Source organism: Lolium rigidum, chromosome 3 (assembly GCF_022539505.1).
Source record: "Lolium rigidum isolate FL_2022 chromosome 3, APGP_CSIRO_Lrig_0.1, whole genome shotgun sequence".
In the NCBI taxonomy this organism is placed as follows: Eukaryota; Viridiplantae; Streptophyta; class Magnoliopsida; order Poales; family Poaceae; genus Lolium; species Lolium rigidum.
In genome coordinates this window covers 296,443,534-296,465,449 of record NC_061510.1, presented here as the reverse complement: position 1 = coordinate 296,465,449, position 21,916 = coordinate 296,443,534, and the positions used below count along the sequence as shown (strand labels likewise).

At 40.1% G+C, this 21,916-nt stretch overlaps 1 pseudogene; it reads left to right on the top strand.

Annotated features, from left to right (window-relative positions):
- LOC124696707 overlaps positions 1-21,916 on the top strand; it is a 73,029-nt pseudogene that overhangs the window by 3,759 nt on the left and 47,354 nt on the right.

Sequence of the window (21,916 nt, the reverse complement as noted above, 5' to 3'; positions counted from 1 at the left end):
GAACCCAATAAAATAGTATTCACATAAGCAATTGAATTAACCATGAGGAATATAGGATTCATCTTAAATGCTTTATGTCAAAGCTTGATTGATGATTATAGAGGTTATATAACCATTTTCTTAAACCTTTGAAAACAATTCTTCACATAAAATCATGAACCAATCCAACCTCATTACCATTTAATTTAAACTATAGCCATAATATAAAATGCATGGGAACAATCACTATTGTTAAGTAATAACAAAACTTAATGACATGTTTACTATACACATGTTCTAAATTTCAAATCATTTTAATAGATCTGGTTCCTAAATTAAAAAGGGAATTGAAATAAATAACTAAACCATTTATATTTTACTCAAACCTCACAAGATATTAATTAAATCCTAAACTAAATATTTGTTTAAATAACAAGATTATACAGTGAGCTTGGTTATCAAGTTATACTCATATTCAAATGATTTAGAACCTGCAAAACAAAACAGAATTCAAATTTGAATTCAAATTCAAAACAGAAAATAAAAACAGAAAATGGAAAAAAGGAGAAAAAGGAGAGTCTTACCTGGTGGACCTCAGCAGGCCGTCGCAGCCCACGAAGCCTACCTAGCTGAAGCCACGACGTAGCCCAGCCCAACCAAAAACGGTCCGCGTACCGTTTCGCGATTAAAAAGAAGGTCGTCGTCGTCGTCTTCTTCTCCGAGGCCGACACCGCAGCAACGCCAGTAGACGCCGCCCTCGTCGACGATAAGGACGTCCCGGACGCCGCTGAAGCTTCTAGAACTCCTCCCTATATCTCTCGCGTCCGTCTTATCCTTTTTGCATCTAGATTCGCGCCCAGATGAACTTCACAGTCGCCGTCGCATCTCGGCCATTGCCGCCGGTGGAATGACGAGATGGACCTCGCCGTGCTCTATAAATATGTCCAGTAGCTCCGCCGTAGAACCCTAATCCTTCGCCGCCCATCCATTTCTTCCTAGATCCTCTCTATTCCTCGACTTCTTCCTCGACCGCTCGCCGGTGTTGATCATGGCGCCGACGATAGAGGCCACCCCGGAGCTCACCGTGAGGTCTGGGAGAAGCGCCTGGATGTGTAGAGCATCCTGGCATAGCCGTGCATCCGGGGAAGCCGTGTCGGGAGCGAATTTCATCGATCCCTTCCGCCGCATATCGCCGGTAATGGCGATTTCCTCGCCGTCTCCATCGACAATCACTGTAGCCGACCACACCTTGAGCTTCAAGGTGAGTTTGCGCATCTTTGGACCCCTCTATTGCTTCCTAGCATCACCTGTAGCATCTGATTCGATTCTCGCCGGAGTAAACCGCCGCAGCATCCCTTTGCCGGCGATGCTCCGATGAGTCCCTGCGGAAACCACCACCACCATTCGTCTCGCCTTGCAGTACTCGTTCGAATACACCTATTCGCGCGTCCTGGGAGGCCCTGTAGCGTAGCGCCGCCGTGATTTGGCCGCCGGCGTTTAACCGCCGGCAACGCCAATGTGGCGGTGGGGTCCCGTGTGCCTGTTGACTGGTCGTTGCCATCGTGGCAACTGACCTAGTCAACGACCCCACCTGTCTGTGACTAAGGTTAGATCCAGATCGGTACCTCTAGTATTTTTTGTTTATTTCAAATTCCAGAAAATAGCTGAAACTTTACAGAAATAGATTAAATTCATTTCAACTCAGAAAAATATGAATAATATACCAAAATGCTCACAAAAATAAACTCTATTCAAATAAAATATAAAACAAAAATGTGTGTCAAAATAAAAATTCACTTATTTTTAATCTTATTAATTATGCCATTTCATTTATTTAAAATACAATTTGAATTCAATAATTAGTGAAGTTATAAAAATTAAATTTTAACTATTCAGTAACTAAGTAAAATGTTAAGATTAATTTTAATTACCATATTTGCATTAACTTAATTATTAGTGGTAATTCATAAACCCTAATTTGCAAATTACCATTTACCATTTTCTTTAAATAGCAATAAAGCAAGAAAATATTAAAAGCCAATATCATTTTGGTAGCTTAACAATTATTTACTTAAACATTCTTTAGTTAACAAGTTAATTATTTTAAACTCTAATAACAATTATTAAACCCCGATTCTTAATTAAACCAAAATAGGAGTTACCCTAATTATTAATTCTTGTGGAAAATTAATAAAATGTTAAACCAATACTAATTTTGATTCAAAGTAATGAGTTACCACACCTCTATTATCAATTATTATGTTAGGAATTGTATCATAACTTAGAAACCCTAGTTTTAATTTAAGTAAGACATTGATCCCATTATTTCATGTGATCATACCAACTTAGAAGCAATTCCAAAACCCTAACTATGTGTCACATGTGATCATGTGAGATGTACTTGACATATAGAACCTTAATAAGAAACCAATGAATGCATGCTTATGATCCACTAGCATAAACCCAAGTCACATGAAATTGTCATTTCATGTTCCTATTCTTAATTAAAATCTATATGATTCACTAGTATCACCTAGGTATAAACCCTAGCTTGTTACCACATGTTAGCACCATTGATCATCAATCCTATATACCATACCATTAGGATCAACCTCAACCATCAAACCCTAATTAAACCATAATGATAAACCCTAATACCAATCTTGTGTAGTAATGCACATCACATGTTCCTATTCCACTCAACCCTACTCAGGAAATGAGAAACCACTTAGCTTGGCAATCATTAGTGACTACTTAATGAAGCAAATGTGAAGCCATAGTAAACCTAATAGCAAACTTATGGGACCATCTTAATAACCATCCTTATATATAATGCTTAGAAGAAACCATAACAATAAACCTACCAATACTTGTTATATAGAAACCCATTCCAAGTTAAGAACCAACTAGTTCCTATTATTGAAACTAAATGAATTCAATAGTAAACCCTAGAAAGCCATAGCTCCTTTGTATAGTAGTTCATATTCTTATTTTAACCTGTTCTTCAAAAGTTATTCTTTTGAAGTACAAGTGTCAATCAAACCTTAGAAGCCCCAATCCTTCTTTGAAATACTCATTAATTCTTAATTAAGATGTTCTTCAAAAGTTATTCTTTTGAAGTATAGTATAAGTAATCATCAATCATGTTCTGCAGAATTTAAAATTGACAACTGATCTTACATATTATTCCACCACTATTATTTATGTGTATGATTATTATGATGCCTTATATCACTTGGTTATGATGCTAATATAACCAAACCCTAATAAGAACCTTGTTTGAGAACCATTCTAAAAAGTGCAACCAACCCTAAAGAAATCATTACAACTCATACATCCTAAATCATCGAGGTTAGGTTACGCTCGGGACGATTGCATCTCATACTATGCATTATAGCATCTTTGCCAGTTCTTTAAACATTGTCCTTACCGGACGATGATGGTATTTCAGAATTTGGAGTTATCACGTATCGAAGCTTTTGCCTGCATAATCTTGCAGTCAAGAAAGGCAAGTTCATCGCTTGCTCATGTCATTTGATTATTTTTATCAAACTATATGCAAAGTACTATACTTATCACTCATGCATTGAAAAGCAAATATTATTTTACAATTATGAATATGACTATGTGGTGGGCAATGGAACCATGGTATGTGTTGATATGGTGGAGGTTCCATTGCATGGGTTATATCACCCTAGGATTAATTACCAATGCCGTCCAGTGATTCTAGCGCCGTACATATCGCGTTGACCATAAGATCTATAATGGCTCTGGGGAAGTCAGCTGTATCTTTTCCCTTCTGCACGCCAACGGATTGGTAGAGAAGGTGGGGTGTTGGAGGCACTGCCGCAATAGGTTGGGATATCCTTTTAAATCCCCATCCATTAGTGATGTTAATCTCTACCATCTATGAGGGATTGTCCGGAGTACACCATGAGTAAAGCCGTATTATCGGGGAAGTCTACCGGAGGTGTACGGTTGGACAAAAGGGTGGGTTTGCGGGGTCGCGGAGAAGGCGGTGATTGGCTTGGACCTTACACCCGGCCCCACACCAAGGAAGTGTGGACGGGAACGATCACCCGGTTGGTATCAAGGATAAGTTCTCTTATGGGAAAAGTAACGCACCTCTCGCAGAGGATACCGAATTGTGATTGTCACTCCCTGTTCGGGAAGGGAACTGCGAACGCGGCAGAAAGGAACTCCACGAAGTTCTGGTCAACCTCGTGAAGACCGACGGGCATAGTTTTCGAATAAAATAAACCTTTTGAAGAAATGTTTACAAAAACTTGCATTGGCCTATGACTTTCCGGTCTATGGGCTGTAGCTAGTGCATGATACACATATTTCCTAATATGAACTTGCTCGAGTACGCTCGTACTCATTCTATCTCGTTTGAACCCCCTTCTTAGAGCAATGCACCGAAGAAGAAACTACCGTGGAACTCGAAGACAAAGGAGTCAACTCGCAACAAGATGAAGAATCCAATCAACGAAGTCAATGGAGTCAACTCCTGCATCAGTTATAATGGAAACCTAGACTAGCAATAGAAGGGAATCTTTCCCTAATCCTAGCACCTAAGTAGCTAGATTTCTATAGCAAGCCAAGTAGCTCTTAAACTTAAGCTAGCAATAAGATAGATTACGAGTCGTTCTTCTGGAGCTTTATTTGAAGTTTTACCTCACTGTAAAGTAGGAGGGTGTGTGGATCTTATGTAAACTGTTCGTGTGTACTTCTATAGACATACCTTGGACTCGCATATGTTTCGTTGTACCACTCGAGAGATGTAATATGGGTGGAACGGTGTTTCACTTGTGTTATGTCAACGACTTGTGTACTACACCATGCAGGTGGTACGTTGGGTCATCACAACTGGTATCAGAGCAAATGCTTTGACCCTAGGATTAAAACCCTTTAAAGGAGACCTATAGGTTTGGTAGTGTCTATAGGAAGTGTATTAGTTAAGTCAACTATGCTAAACCAACTATTCTTTTGACTTGAGATGGGTATTCACTTGAGAATAATCCTGACACACTTGAGTCAATTTTTCTTATCTATCTTTCTTAAGTAAAATTAGTTAGTTATCTTGCTTCATTCCAAACAAATAGAACACCATTGGAGCTTAAGATAATGGGTGGTAGTAGACCACAGTTGGTATACAATACATGGTAGTCCAAAGAGAGGATACAACCACAAGGAAGATATCCTATTGGAAGAAGTATACCAATGCAAGTTATGGTTAAGTAAAAGTCATTAAAAAACACTAAGATGAATGATGTTAAGTGAGGAATATAAGATATATAAGGTAGTATATGTCTATGATGAGTCAATCATAGGAGGTAAGGAAGAGTGATAGGAGTTAAATGAGTCTACTTTCAATAATAAACTAGGTACTCATATATGAATCACTTGGGAATCATGGTATGAGGGAGTAGAACATCATAAGTACGATAACAAAAGAATGATAAGGAGTAAGGATTTAGGGAATAGTTCGAAAGCTTAGGCCTTAAAATCCTAATAACTGTGCCAAGTATTCCAGAACCATAGTACTTAATTTAAAGAAGGCTTATTTAGAGCATATCACATAGAGAAATCCTAGAGTTATAGGTGGTATATTCTAAACAATCATGTGTTTAGAGTAGACATATTAGAAATAATTGTATTATAGGAAGTAGTTTTCAATAGCACATATATAGGGTATACTATTTTGTTAGTACTTCCAAAGAAAACTAGGTTAACTTCAATTATCCCAGGCCATTTTGTTTCAAGTTGTCTCATTGCAAATGTGCAATGGAGATAAATGTTGAGGCAAATAGTAGAAATTCACGTATTCGTGCTAAGTATCACGACCTAAACCTATCTTATGTGGTGTTATATACTACACATCTGAACCTGATGTTTAGGGATGTCTTACCCAACTTTTATATTCGAGCATAGAAGGATGTGTATTATAAACACAAAGCTGAATCTTCTTGGATTTTATTGGATTTTCATTGTTTGACTAGATCCATACATGAAGTTTGACTTTGATATGCAAATGCATGTTGCAATATCAAGCTCTTACTTGATGTTATAGGTCTAGAGGGTAAAGGTATTCGCGTAAGGAAGTGACGAATTTTGAAGATTTTGAAGATAAGATGAAGGTTCACTTGAAGAAGGAAGTAAAATTGTGGGAAGCAACCACAATACTCTAAAGAAAGGACTAATCAAAACTCACTTCTATCCTTAATCAAGGAGTACTTCAACATGGAAGTACCATGGAAGGGAGAAAAATAGTGAATATGGAGCAGTAGAAGTGGAGCCATATTCATTATGGAAGAAGGTAATGCAAGTGAAGTCACTTACAATACTATTTTCATAGTGTCAACAAGTGGTTCTCTTGCAAAACAAACCCTGGAAGAAGCAAAATAGACAAGTGAAGTCGTAGCTGGCATAATAAGACCGCAGCTGATATAGGATAATCATGAAGAGAAAGTATGTGAAGTGAGGTATATCTTAACTAAAACTAGGTAAGTAGCCACAAGCTGGTAAGTAGATGTTGACTAGAACCATAGCATAGCTACAGCTGGTATCCAATAAGCCACATCTGGTACTAGGTAGTCTGCAGCTGGTACCGGATAGCCTACAACTTGAACATTTCTTTACCCTAAAAGGAAGGGGGATTCCGCAGCTAGTATTTTACAGACTGGTATTCCATAGCTGGTAAATATTTAGTTGGAGGATTCACATCGGATATCCACAACTCGTGTGGATACACCGCAAAGAATTCCTCGTGAGACTTTAGATAGGTACAAAATATAAACCAGACTTAAACCAACTACCTAACCTTGGAGTTTAATGATTAGAAGAAAGGAAGTTGGAAGATCATTAGTAAACTCCAAGGGGGAGAGGAAGGCTGAATGAGAAGTATTAAGATATAATATTTGGAGTATGACGGACCAAGAAGAAGGTCTGAACTGAGAGGAAGTCCGATCCTATTTTCATAAGATTGGTGGAAGTATCCATATAATAGTACTCTCAGGAGGTTGTCAGACCAGAAGCCGAGGTTCATATCTCGAGGAAGTAAAGGTTAGACCTTAACTTGAGTGGGTAATTGTGATTACTCGAAACCAAGAGAACTCAAGTAAGTTTAATATGATGAAGTTGGATGAAGAAAATGTCGGAGGACAATCCAAGCTTAAGAAGATACTATACGAAGAAGTTTGACCATACTAAAACATAAGCCTAGTAGAAAGATTCCTTTCATGGAACCTAAAGAAACCAAAAAAAGGATAACTAGTATAAACTAGAAGCCATGATTGGATGGACTAAATGAGTCTAATCCATTCGTAGGAATAAACCACCAGGACCATGCCTATTGTAAATACCTTACCAAGTACCATTACTTTAGTTATGGTAGTAAGGGAAAACAATACCTTACTTTAAACAAATCCTTTAGAATTAGGTTTGGACATCGCAGCTTGGTACACCATAGTGCCATATTACATCGCAGACTGGATTACCGCAGTTGGTAGAACCAAGTTTTAAGTACCTAAATAGGAAGATGTCACCATAGCCATTAGTAAAGTCCATTAACTCAATAAGATGTCCTAATCCAAGAATCTTTGGAGAGTAAGCCTATAAGCTTAGAGTGTTGGAAGAAACCATAGAATTGAAGAAAATATCAGTGCCAGTCATTAGAAGATTCCAGGAAGGATCTGGATAAGGGATATATCCAATTATATCTAGTATGATCACCATGGAGTTGAAGGATGGTGATGCTGTTCAAGATATTTCAACATTCCGAAACATGAAAGCGTTCGAACTTCGGGACGAAGTTCAGTTTAAGGGGAGAGGCTGTAATATCCCAGGTTTAGAGGCAATAAAATGAGAGAACACCAAAGTGTGCATTGCATTCATGCATAGAAAATCCGGGGAATTTTCGCGCTTCAAATAAAACTTATCACGATGAATCGAAGTTTCACTTGACTTGCTGGAATTGAAGTAGATCATCAAGTCAAGCGCTATAAACTTCACTTGTGATCTTTGCTAAAACCTTATTTTGGGTAGAGATGATTTGATCTATGGGCTAGATCAAATAGAAGTAGATTTACAACAAACAACACCTTAAGTAAGGGTCAACTATAAGATCTTATAAAGGATCTCAACATGACATTCCTTACAACAACACGTTCTTTAAGAATCAAACACTAACTTATTAACACTTCAAAGTTAGCAACTACTTTTGTGTGTAATTTAATTCACTTCTAAACTTATTAATAAATAAGGTAAATCACAGTGGTCTAAAGTGCATAAAGGCTACACATTCTTATTTAAATCATAAATTATTAAATATATGGAATATCATAAAACTAAATCCATTTACATTACGAATTATAGTTCAAACTATTTGAATAAAATTAACTATGAGTACTTTGAAACTCATATGACCATGCCTTGGTGAAATCAAACAACAACTATCCAAATTTGAGGAATAACCTTCAATTTTAACCTTTTCACCAATATTATAATATAAATCCAATCCAATATGATATAGTGACTCATCAACAATAATAAAACCATCCACAAGATATTTAGTAGCAAATGCCACTTGGCTATCCAAAAATAAATCATATGAGGGGATAAGGATCATGCCACATGGGATGAAAATATCTACATGACTTGCTTTCCAAGCTTTGCCACCTCATGCTCAAAGGATTGCTATGGATGAGGGCATGACAACCAAGCACCTTACTCATAAAGCCAACACAAGAGTCACCACCTATGTGTCATGATACTAGAGTTTGCCCAAGCCTATAAATAGGCCACACCCTTCATCCATTTGCTCACCTTGTAGCATGATACAAGTAAGAAAACACATAGAGCCACTTCATGTGAATTAGCTAGGATCAAGATGAAGAAGCTAGGAGGTGGAGGCATACCACAAGATGTAGGTTTATCAGATTTCCTGAAGAACAAGCTACATAAAATTGCAAGGTAGAATCCCTAGGCAAACCATATATTTAGAGGATCATATCATCATATCTTGAGTAGGACCCTAGGCTATTACAAGACATTTAGAAGTGAGAGAGATTATAGATGCTAACCATAGCCATGTCTATCCTAGAGAATTTTAGAGTAGTATTACATCTTATTTGTTTAAACCAACCTTTAATCTTGTAGATAAGAGCCATGTTTCATTAGTGAAACATAACCAAAGCTTATGCTCATATTCTAATCCTAGTTGTGTATCACATTGGTGATCACTACTTAAACCCTAAACTACATTTGAATTCCAACCCATGGATTAACTTGGATTATAATTAGAACCCTGCCATACCTCATGCCTATTTATACTTCAATTTAGTGAAGCTTATGCAAAACCCTAAACCTTTTCACATAAGATTCAATTCACATAAAATAATATGTCCTAACTTGTGCATCATGGATCACAAGTATAAACTAAGCCATATGTACTTAGGACTAAATGCCATTTGGTGAGTAGCATGAAATCAATATCCCATTTTACTTTGCCATCCAAATACCTTGTTTAGTGAACCCAATAAAATAGTATTCACATAAGCAATTGAATTAACCATGAGGAATATAGGATTCATCTTAAATGCTTTATGTCAAAGCTTGATTGATGATTATAGAGGTTATATAACCATTTTCTTAAACCTTTGAAAACAATTCTTCACATAAAATCATGAACCAATCCAACCTCATTACCATTTAATTTAAACTATAGCCATAATATAAAATGCATGGGAACAATCACTATTGTTAAGTAATAACAAAACTTAATGACATGTTTACTATACACATGTTCTAAATTTCAAATCATTTTAATAGATCTGGTTCCTAAATTAAAAAGGGAATTGAAATAAATAACTAAACCATTTATATTTTACTCAAGCCTCACAAGATATTAATTAAATCCTAAACTAAATATTTGTTTAAATAACAAGATTATACAGTGAGCTTGGTTATCAAGTTATACTCATATTCAAATGATTTAGAACCTGCAAAACAAAACAGAATTCAAATTTGAATTCAAATTCAAAACAGAAAATAAAAATAGAAAATGGAAAAAAGGAGAGTCTTACCTGGTGGACCTCAGCAGGCCGTCGCAGCCCACGAAGCCTACCTAGCTGAAGCCACGACGTAGCCCAGCCCAACCAAAAACGGTCCGCGTACCGTTTCGCGATTAAAAAGAAGGTCGTCGTCGTCGTCTTCTTCTCCGAGGCCGATACCGCGGCAACGCCAGTAGACGCCGCCCTCGTCGACGATAAGGACGTCCCGGACGCCGCTGAAGCTTCTAGAACTCCTCCCTATATCTCTCGCGTCCGTCTTATCCTTTTTGCATCTAGATTCGCGCCCAGATGAACTTCACAGTCGCCGTCGCATCTCGGCCATTGCCGCCGGTGGAATGACGAGATGGACCTCGCCGTGCTCTATAAATATGTCCAGTAGCTCCGCCGTAGAACCCTAATCCTTCGCCGCCCATCCATTTCTTCCCAGATCCTCTCTATTCCTCGACTTCTTCCTCGACTGCTCGCCGGTGTTGATCATGGCGCCGACGATAGAGGCCACCCCGGAGCTCACCGTGAGGTCTGGGAGAAGCGCCTGGATGTGTAGAGCATCCTGGCATAGCCGTGCATCCGGGGAAGCCGTGTCGGGAGCGAATTTCATCGATCCCTTCCGCAGCATATCACCGGTAATGGCGATTTCCTCGCCGTCTCCATCGACAATCACTGTAGCCGACCACACCTTGAGCTTCAAGGTGAGTTTGCGCATCTTTGGACCCCTCTATTGCTTCCTAGCATCACCTGTAGCATCTGATTCGATTCTCGCCGGAGTAAACCGCCGCGAGCATCCCTTTGCCGGCGATGCTCCGATGAGTCCCTGCGGAAACCACCACCACCATTCGTCTCGCCTTGCAGTACTCGTTCGAATACACCTATTCGCGCGTCCTGGGAGGCCCTGTAGCGTAGCGCCGCCGTGATTTGGCCGCCGGCGTTTAACCGCCGGCAACGCCAACGTGGCGGTGGGGTCCCGTGTGCCTGTTGACTGGTCGTTGCCATCGTGGCAACTGACCTAGTCAACGACCCCACCTGTCTGTGACTAAGGTTAGATCCAGATCGGTACCTCTAGTATTTTTTGTTTATTTCAAATTCCAGAAAATAGGTGAAACTTTACAGAAATAGATTAAATTCATTTCAACTCATAAAAATATGAATAATATACCAAAATGCTCACAAAAATAAACTCTATTCAAATAAAATATAAAACAAAAATGTGTGTCAAAATAAAAATTCACTTATTTTTAATCTTATTAATTATGCCATTTCATTTATTTAAAATACAATTTGAATTCAATAATTAGTGAAGTTATAAAAATTAAATTTTAACTATTCAGTAACTAAGTAAAATGTTAAGATTAATTTTAATTACCATATTTGCATTAACTTAATTATTAGTGGTAATTCATAAACCCTAATTTGCAAATTACCATTTACCATTTTCTTTAAATAGCAATAAAGCAAGAAAATATTAAAAGCCAATATCATTTTGGTAGCTTAACAATTATTTACTTAAACATTCTTTAGTTAACAAGTTAATTATTTTAAACTCTAATAACAATTATTAAACCCCGATTCTTAATTAAACCAAAATAGGAGTTACCCTAATTATTAATTCTTGTGGAAAATTAATAAAATGTTAAACCAATACTAATTTTGATTCAAAGTAATGAGTTACCACACCTCTATTATCAATTATTATGTTAGGAATTGTATCATAACTTAGAAACCCTAGTTTTAATTTAAGTAAGACATTGATCCCATTATTTCATGTGATCATACCACTTAGAAGCAATTCCAAAACCCTAACTATGTGTCACATGTGATCATGTGAGATGTACTTGACATATAGAACCTTAATAAGAAACCAATGAATGCATGCTTATGATCCACTAGCATAAACCCAAGTCACATGAAATTGTCATTTCATGTTCCTATTCTTAATTAAAATCTATATGATTCACTAGTATCACCTAGGTATAAACCCTAGCTTGTTACCACATGTTAGCACCATTGATCATCAATCCTATATACCATACCATTAGGATCAACCTCAACCATCAAACCCTAATTAAACCATAATGATAAACCCTAATACCAATCTTGTGTAGTAATGCACATCACATGTTCCTATTCCACTCAACCCTACTCGGAAATGAGAAACCACTTAGCTTGGCAATCATTAGTGACTACTTAATGAAGCAAATGTGAAGCCATAGTAAACCTAATAGCAAACTTATGGGACCATCTTAATAACCATCCTTATATATAATGCTTAGAAGAAACCATAACAATAAACCTACCAATACTTGTTATATAGAAACCCATTCCAAGTTAAGAACCAACTAGTTCCTATTATTGAAACTAAATGAATTCAATAGTAAACCCTAGAAAGCCATAGCTCCTATGTATAGTAGTTCATATTCTTATTTTAACATGTTCTTCAAAAGTTATTCTTTTGAAGTACAAGTGTCAATCAAACCTTAGAAGCCCCAATCCTTCTTTGAAATACTCATTAATTCTTAATTAACATGTTCTTCAAAAGTTATTCTTTTGAAGTATAGTATAAGTAATCATCAATCATGTTCTGCAGAATTTAAAATTGACAACTGATCTTACATATTATTCCACCACTATTATTTATGTGTATGATTATTATGATGCCTTATATCACTTGGTTATGATGCTAATATAACCAAACCCTAATAAGAACCTTGTTTGAGAACCATTCTAAAAAGTGCAACCAACCCTAAAGAAATCATTACAACTCATACATCCTAAATCATCGAGGTTAGGTTACGCTCGGGACGATTGCATCTCATACTATGCATTATAGCATCTTTGCCAGCTTCTTTAAACATTGTCCTTACCGGACGATGATGGTATTTCAGAATTTGGAGTTATCACGTATCGAAGCTTTTGCCCGCATAATCTTGCAGTCAAGAAAGGCAAGTTCATCGCTTGCTCATGTCATTTGATTATTTTTATCAAACTATATGCAAAGTACTATACTTATCACTCATGCATTGAAAAGCAAATATTATTTTACAATTATGAATATGACTATGTGGTGGGCAATGGAACCATGGTATGTGTTGATATGGTGGAGGTTCCATTGCATGGGTTATATCACCCTAGGATTAATTACCAATGACGTCCAGTGATTCTAGCGCCGTACATATCGCGTTGACCATAAGATCTATAATGGCTCTGGGGAAATCAGCTGTATCTTTTCCCTTCTGCACGCCAACGGATTGGTAGAGACGGTGGGGTGTTGGAGGCACTGCCGCAATAGGTTGGGATATCCTTTTAAATCCCCATCCATTAGTGATGTTAATCTCTACCATCTATGAGGGATTGTCCGGAGTACACCATGAGTAAAGCCGTATTATCGGGGGAAGTCTACCGGAGGTGTACGGTTGGACAAAAGGGTGGGTTTGCGGTGGTCGCGGAGAAGGCGAGTGATTGGCTTGGACCTTACACCCGGCCCCACACCAAGGAAGTGTGGACGGGAACGATCACCCGGTTGGTATCAAGGATAAGTTCTCTTATGGGAAAAGTAACGCACCTCTGCAGAGGATACTGAATTGTGACTGTCACTCCCTGTTCCGGGAAGGAACTGCGAACGCGGCAGGAAAGGAACTCCACGAAGTTCTGGTCAACTCGTGAAGACTGACGGGCATAGTTTTCAGAATAAAATAAACCTTTTGAAGAAATGTTTACAAAAACTTGCATTGGCCTATGACTTTCTGGTCTATGGCTGTAGCTAGTGCATGATACACATATTTCCTAATATGAACTTGCTGAGTACGCTCGTACTCATTCTATCTCGTTTGAACCCCCTTCTTAGAGCAATGCACCGAAGGAGAAACTACCGTGGAACTCGAAGACAAAGGAGTCAACTCGCAACAAGATGAAGAATCCAATCAACGAAGTCAATGGAGTCAACTCCTGCATCAGTTATAATGGAAACCTAGACTAGCAATAGAAGGGAATCTTTCCCTAATCCTAGCACCTAAGTAGCTAGATTTCTATAGCAAGCCAAGTAGCTCTTAAACTTAAGCTAGCAATAAGATAGATTACGAGTCGTTCTTCTGGAGCTTTATTTGAAGTTTTACCTCACTGTAAAGTAGGAGGGTGTGTGGATCTTATGTAAACTGTTCGTGTGTACTTCTATAGACATACCTTGGACTCGCATATGTTTCTGTTGTACCACTCTGAGAGATGTAATATGGGTGGAACGGTGTTTCACTTGTGTTATGTCAACGACTTGTGTACTACACCATGCAGTGGTACGCTGGGTCATCACAACTACCAACTTCAAGAAGAAGGGGAAAACGGAGAAGAAAGATCCTTGCTGGGTGTGTGGCGAGACTGGCCATTGGGCTAATCGTTGTCCACAACGCAAAGGAAAGAAATGTCAGCTGGACGTAACTCAAATTCCGTCAGCATGGTCATTGGCAACACAGAGGAAGGAACTACGTGGTATGGTAATATGTTACCTATTGTTCTTTCGGTGTTTCAGCCCACGGAATGGTGGGTTGATACAGGTGCCAATGTTCATGTGTGTGCTGACATCTCCATGTTTACCTCTTATCAGACCCGAGGTTCCTCAGTAATGATGGGGAATGGGTTACATGCTACTCGTTCGTGGTGTTGGCACGGTAGATCCGAAGTTTACTTCGGGAAAGATCGTGCAACCGAAGAACGTGCTCGCATGTCCCTTCTATCAAGAAGAATCTCGTTAGTGGCTCCCGTCTTATGAAAGATGGGTTTAAGTTGGTGTTTGAGTCCAATAAAGTTGTACTCGTCTAAATATGGAACTTTTGTTGGAAAGGGATATGAATGTGAGGGAATGTTGCGTTTCTCTCTAGAAGACTTCGTGATAATGTTGTGAACCATGTAAGCACTAGTGTTAATGAAACTAATGTTTGGCATTCACGACTTTGTCATGTTAATTTCGGTTATATGACGCGGCTTGCTGACATGAGTTTAATTCCGAAATTCACCTTTGTCAAAGGCTCTAAGTGCCATGCTTGTGTGCAAGCAAAGCAGCCTCGCAAGCCTCACAAGCCTCGCGAAGGAAAGAAACTTGGCACCACTAGAGCTCATACATTCAGATCTATGTGAGATGAATGGTGAGTTGACAAAAGGTGGAAAGAAATTTTTCATGACTTTGATTGATGATTCCACTAGGTACTGTTATGTGTATCTCCTCAAAACTAAAGATGAGGCTCTTGATTTCTTTAAAATCTATAAGGCTGAAGTTGAAAATCAACTTGAAAGAAAGATAAAAAGGGTTCGGTCCGATCGTGGTGGAGAGTACTTTTCTAATGAGTTCAATTTATTCTGTGTGGAACATGGTATAATCCATGAGAGGACGCCTCCCAATTCCCCACAATCCAATGGGATTGCGGAAAGGAAAAACCGTACTCTAATAGATTTGGTTAACGCCATGTTAGATGTTTCGGGTTTATCCAAGGAATGGTGGGGGAGGCTATATTGACTTCGTGTCATGTCCTAAATCGTGTTCCAACCAAGAATAAAGAGATTACCCCTTATGAGGAATGGGAAAAGAAAAGACCAACACTCTCCTACCTACGAACTTGGGGATGTTTGGCTAAAGTGAATTTTCCAGTCACCAAAAAGCGAAAGCTTGGACCAAAAACCGTGGACTGTGTCTTTCTTGGCTATGCTGCCCATAGCATTGCTTATAGATTTCTTGTGGTGAAATCTGGAGTGGATGATATGAATGTTGGCACCATCTTTGAATCAAGAGATGCTACATTCTTTGAGGATATATTTCCTATGAGAGATATGCATGGCATGTCTAGTTGGGAATCTGATCCAATACATGAAACTCCTATGGAGTCTGATGAGGAATCTGATGATGAGAGTTCAGATTCTGATGAAGATGACAATGAAGCTCCCACAAGGAGTAAGAGACAAAGGACTGCAAAGTCTTTTGGTAATGATTTCATTGTGTATCTTGTGGATAATACTCCCACTACCATTTCAGAAGCTCTCGCATCTCCTGATGCAGACTACTGGAAGGAAGCGGTTCAAAGCGAGATGAATTCCATCTTGGCTAATGGAACGTGGGAGCTAACTGCGCGTCCTTACGGGTGCAAACCTGTAGGATGTAAATGGGTATTTAAGAAGAAGCTTCGAGCTGATGGTACTATTGAGAAGTACAAAGCTCGGCTTGTAGCCAAAGGCTATACCCAAAAGGAAGGCGAAGATTTCTTCGATACTTACTCACTCGTGGCGAGATTGACCACTATTCGAGTACTACCGTCATTGGCTGCCTCACACGGTCTTCTCGTTCATCAAATGGACGTTAAGACGGCTTTCCTAAATGGAGAGTTGGACGAGGAAATTTACATGGAACAGCCTCGATGGTTTCGTACCGCAAGGTCAAGAAAGAAAGGTGTGTAAATTAAAGAAATCTTTGTATGGTCTCAAACAAGCACCCAAACAATGGCATGAGAAGTTCGAAAGAACTTTGACATCTGTGGGCTTTGTTGTCAATGAAGCCGACAAATGTGTGTACTACCGCCATGGTGGGGGTGAGGGAGTTGTCCTATGCTTGTATGTGGATGACATACTAATTTTTGGGACAAGTCTCAAAGTGATTGAGGAGGTAAAAACCTTCTTATCTCAGTGTTTCGAGATGAAAGATCTTGGGGAAGCTGATGTTATATTGAACATCAAGCTATCGAGAGATGAGAATAATGGGATTACACTTGTGCAATCTCATTATGTTGAGAAGGTGTTGAGCAGATTTGGATATGCTGATTGCAAATCTTCTCTCACACCTTATGATCCTAGTGTCTTGCTTCGAAAGAATGAAAAGGCAACTAAAGATCAATTGAGATACTCTCAAATCATTGGTTCACTCATGTATTTAGCTTGCGCAACGAGGCTCGATATCTCGTTTGCTCGTGTGCAAACTTAGCCGGTTTGTGGCCAACCCGGAGATGATCATTGGCATGCTCTTGAGAGAGTAATGCGCTATCTAAAGGGAACCATGAGTTATGGAATTCATTATACCGGGTATCCAAGAGGACTTGAAGGGTATAGTGATTCCAATTGGATTTCGATGCTAAAATGAAAGCCACAAGTGGATATGTTTTCACTCTTGGTGGTGGCGCTCGTTTCCCGGAAGTCTTGCAAGCGGACCATCTTAACGAGGTCAACTATGGAAGCAGTAACTCACGAGCATTAGATACCGCTACTGTCGAAGCGGAATGGCTTCGTGAGCTCTTGATGGACTTGCCTATGGTTGAAAAACCAATACCGGCTATCCTCATGAACTGTGATAATCAAACTGTGATTGTCAAAGTGAAAAGTTCTAAGGATAATATGAAAAGTTCCAAACATATCAAGAGGAGATTGAAGTCCGTCGAAAACCGAAGAACTCCGGAGTGATAGCATTGGATTATGTCCAAAGTGCTAAAAATCGCGAGATCCTTTCACAAAAGGACTATCAAGAAATATGATAGACCTTGCATCGAGGGAGATGGGTTTGAGACCCACTTGAGTTGCCGAGGGGTAACCCAACCTATGTGATCGGAAATTCCGTGAAGTAGGACCCGGGAAAACAAACTCGGAGCAACCGAGTTGAGAGAAAATTTAATACTCCCACTCCGCTGCAGATGCAATTCTCTCATAGCTATTGTAAGGCAGGTTGACAATGTCTTAATTTGTTCTGAGCGGCTCTTGATGAGCGAAGACGCCGTCCTACAGGGCGATCTTTTGAAGAACACACCTATATGAGTGACACTACTGGTCATAGTGTGGGAGATATGGGTGAATCTATAGTAAGCTCATGAAGGGCCGAGGAGTATGACTTATAAGCTCCACCCGAGGGGAAGGCTAAGGTAGCCTAGTACCGTGCCGGCATTGAGCGAAACTTGCTGCACAAAGACTGACAATTCAAGGCATAGTCCATTGTTCGGTTGTAGTCAAGCGTAGCACCTTGCCTAAGTGGAAGTTCAACTTAACGAGTCTCCACCGAAGTGCAGGTATATTAAACAAGTAAATGGAACTAATGTGTCATCTCGATGTGCATATGAGATATGGTGGGGGATTGTTAAATGTAGATGGGCTGCAGCCCAAGTAAGGCAGCCCATATAGTCTACAATTCCCGAAATCTCAAGGCCCATCACGTTGGCAGCTTGGGACAGCCTTGGGGGACAAAGTTTAGTCCCACATTGCTAGTTGGGAGAGAGTTGGAGTGGTATACAAGGGCTGCTGTTCTAGTCATTCCAAGTGAGTGAGAATAGAAGAAGCCCTCGCGCACTCCTCCTCCTCCGCCCGCCCGTCTCGGCTCGGCACGGCACGTCACGACACGTCACGCACGCACGTCGCGTTTCGTGACTCGAGTTCGAGTTCGAGACACACTCAAGGAAGCCTAAATTTTTTGCTTGGTGCACCAACTGTGTTGGGTACGTGTCGACCTGCATGTGCATGCTCGCCGCGTGTCCCTGGCTTCCTACGCGTGTCAACGCGGTCGGGGCGGCTATCCTCCCAGGGTATACAAGGAGACCGATCAGATTTGGAGAAAAAGGCTCTCAGATCTCTCTCTCTCGCGAAGTTCCTTTTGCTGTGCTACTCTCTAGTCTTCCCCATCCCGGCGACTGCGTGCACAGCCGTCCGGGAGAGCAGGCCTCCGAAACCCCGTCCGTTGAGATCCTGCACCGGGAGACGGGCGATAAGGTTTTTGGGGAGCGTCTCGACGCGACTGCTCGCTGCTGTTCGTCTTCTTCATCGACGGTTCGGCTGCTTCATCGACAGATCCGACTACACCATGGGCGACATCAACAACTCCCATGGTGGTGGTGGTGCTGCTTCTGGTGCGACCTTCCCGGTCGCGATGTACGTGCTTTTACTCTCCTACCTTGCACTGCTACTTGTTCCATGTTCAGATCTGATGCATGTGCTTAGTCTGATGTGCGTGGTTAAGTATGCTTGTGCATCTGTAATCTTGCTTTCGGTAATTAAACTCACATGGAAATTGCCTAATAATCCAACAGTATGTGCTATTAGTTCCTGTTCAGTATATGGTTGCGTGGCCTGTAAAGTTTGATTAGGGTTGAACGACTCGGCGGCAATCCTATTTTGATTAGGGTTTAGCTTCTGGAGTAACGGTTCCTTGTCTCCGTAGAGCCATAGAGGGTAGCTTTGAGCTCCTCTAACAAATTTCCCAGGCGTGATCCATCCTTCTCATTAAGCATCCAAACTTGAGCTGATGGAGATTTGATTGATATCGTAAAGGCTCAATTCAGTCCTCCCTGAAATAATCTGACGACAGATGGCCCAAGTAAGATGTACACTGTTACAAGTTGTTTATGTATGTTGACACGCAAAATAGAGATTTTATCAAGTGGCATTCCAGAATGTGGTATGGCTATTTTAAATGGGGGACACATCTGGTGTTGCCAGGATAAAGATGTAACACTTGGCACGACGAGGGATGAACGCATGACAATTATGTGTGAGGGAATGTAGTGAAGTCATACGTAATTTGTGGGAACTGTCTACTATCTATGGATTCTTGTGAGACACATCTGGTTCATCTGATGGAGAAATTAGTGCAGGGTGCATGCGGGGGGTGGATGGCACAAGATAAGGTTAGACAGTAATACATTACATCAATAATCTACACAGATATGGAAACACCAAGCATGCGTTTGCCATTTTGATATTTGAAAAGCATTTTCCTTCAGTTGAGTTTGAGTGTTTTAAAGAGTGTATGTATGTACTTCATTTGTTTCTAGAATTAATATGTGTACTGTTGAAATATGGTTCTGTTAATTTGGAAGGATATTTGTTTTCTGATATTTTAGCTCGATATCAATCATTATTTCTAGACTTATGCTAACGGCCAATACTTTATTTGTATTTCTTATATAAACTTTTTGTATCCTTCTTGACCTACTATGATTATCTCCAGAATTTCCATATCTAACAGAGATTTTATATTCAATTTATTAACTCGTTGCCATTTGGAAATCCTGCTGTAGATGCTAATGTGGCTAATAATTCTCTAGTCGGTGCTAATGTGGCTAATAACTATTTGCAGGCCTTCAAGAAAATATTCATCATTTCCTTTCTGGACTTCATCATTTGATGAAGGGTGGTATAGTGATCCTGGATGCAAATGGGAGACATGGGCTTCTGATCACTTAGCTTCTTTTGGTTCCCATGTTCATGGGAAATTCTTGCTCCTGCAGGTATATATTTCCAAGTGGTTTGCTCATTTATCTGTCCACTCATTGTAATTTTACTCTACCGGCGTTTCTTTCAGTTTTTATTTCTTTATTATGCTTGCACCTTTTATATGATCTATCTGCAGACAGTTGCTTTACGTTGAAATAACTCAGAATTTGTTAATGCACTGGGATGATAGGTTTCTTTATGAGCTATAATAGACTATTGTTAGCTCCAGTGGCAGAGCCAGGATTGAAACAAACCCCGGGCCAAAACTAAGCGAAAGAAAAACCTTAGAAAACCGCATGTAACAGCCCAAAATTTTGGTACGATTGCAAGGATTTAATTTCAACTCAATTGGTAATGATCCAAAAAGTACAAATGAGATGAAAAAAAGTGAACTCCATGTTTTTCTTACTTTCACGTCTAAATCTCTAAATCTTCTATTCCTAACACAGGAAAGGGACAGAACAATGAACCAAATAGTGACATAATAAATCAAATAAGAGATTAACCGAAATTAGCTGGCTCCTATAGAGGAGGGCGCAGCCGCGGGAGGGCGGGCCAACGACGAGCATCCTAGGGGGAGGGGCAAAGCTGCCACAGAGAAAGATGGCTTCCAGCGCGTCCGTGGAGTATGCGGACCCGAGCGGCAAGCCGGACGGCCGGAGACGATGGAGTGGGGTGGGCACGAGGCGGTGCGCACGTCTAGCCGCATCAGTTGAGGAGACCTATCCGGGCAGAGAGAAAGGGATCGAGCGTTTCCCTGGCCGCTCGATGTGAATGCCCATTCATTTGTTTCCACCGGTCGTGATGTGCAGATGGCGAGTACTGGGATATGTAGCTAGGGCAAAACCCAAATTTCATATAGGTACATGGCTAAAAAAGTTGCTGCGCCCCGGGACGTTGCCCTGGTTGCCCGGGGTGTAGCTCCGCCCCTGGTTAGCTCACTTTACGGATTAAACCATCCGAGGTGCAGCTTGACCTGTCCCAATTAGTCAATTTTGTGTACATAACATGAAACACATAATGCATTGACACATTATACTTATAATGACACTACACGTACAGTGATGTGGCTATGGAAATGCAAAGAAGTGCTAAGCAGGCTACGGTACCTTTTGATTTACAAATCGGCATATGTACTATTACTGTAGTGTCTAGCAATTCAATTTGATGCAGTATTCCCTCCATCCCAAATGCGAGGCATGTTTTGATTCGGTAAGACTAGGGCTGTCAAAAAAGTTCGGGCTCGTCAAACAGTGTGAGCTTGATTCGTTATTGGCTCGGCTCGTATTCTGCTCGATGACTTAACAAACCGAGCTCAAACGTCGATCTAAGCTCGCGAGCTTTTTTTTTTTCTGAGCTAGAGCAGTTTGACATAAGCTCGTCACGATGCGCACCTAGCCTTGCATGTCGTCCAGCTCATTCATCGTGGGAATATCCTAGGTTGCAGCAAGACATCCAGCCCAATACTCCATAGGTTAATATATAAGGAAAAGTAGTATCACATGCCCACGAGTGGGCACCTCATCACCTCTGGTCGTTGTGTGTATTGGCCCATTAAAATTTGCGTCTTAGGCAATGGCCCATCAGAGCTTAACATCGTAACTGTGGCCCAATACTTCATTTAGTACCACCTCGCTACCGAACAAGAGCGA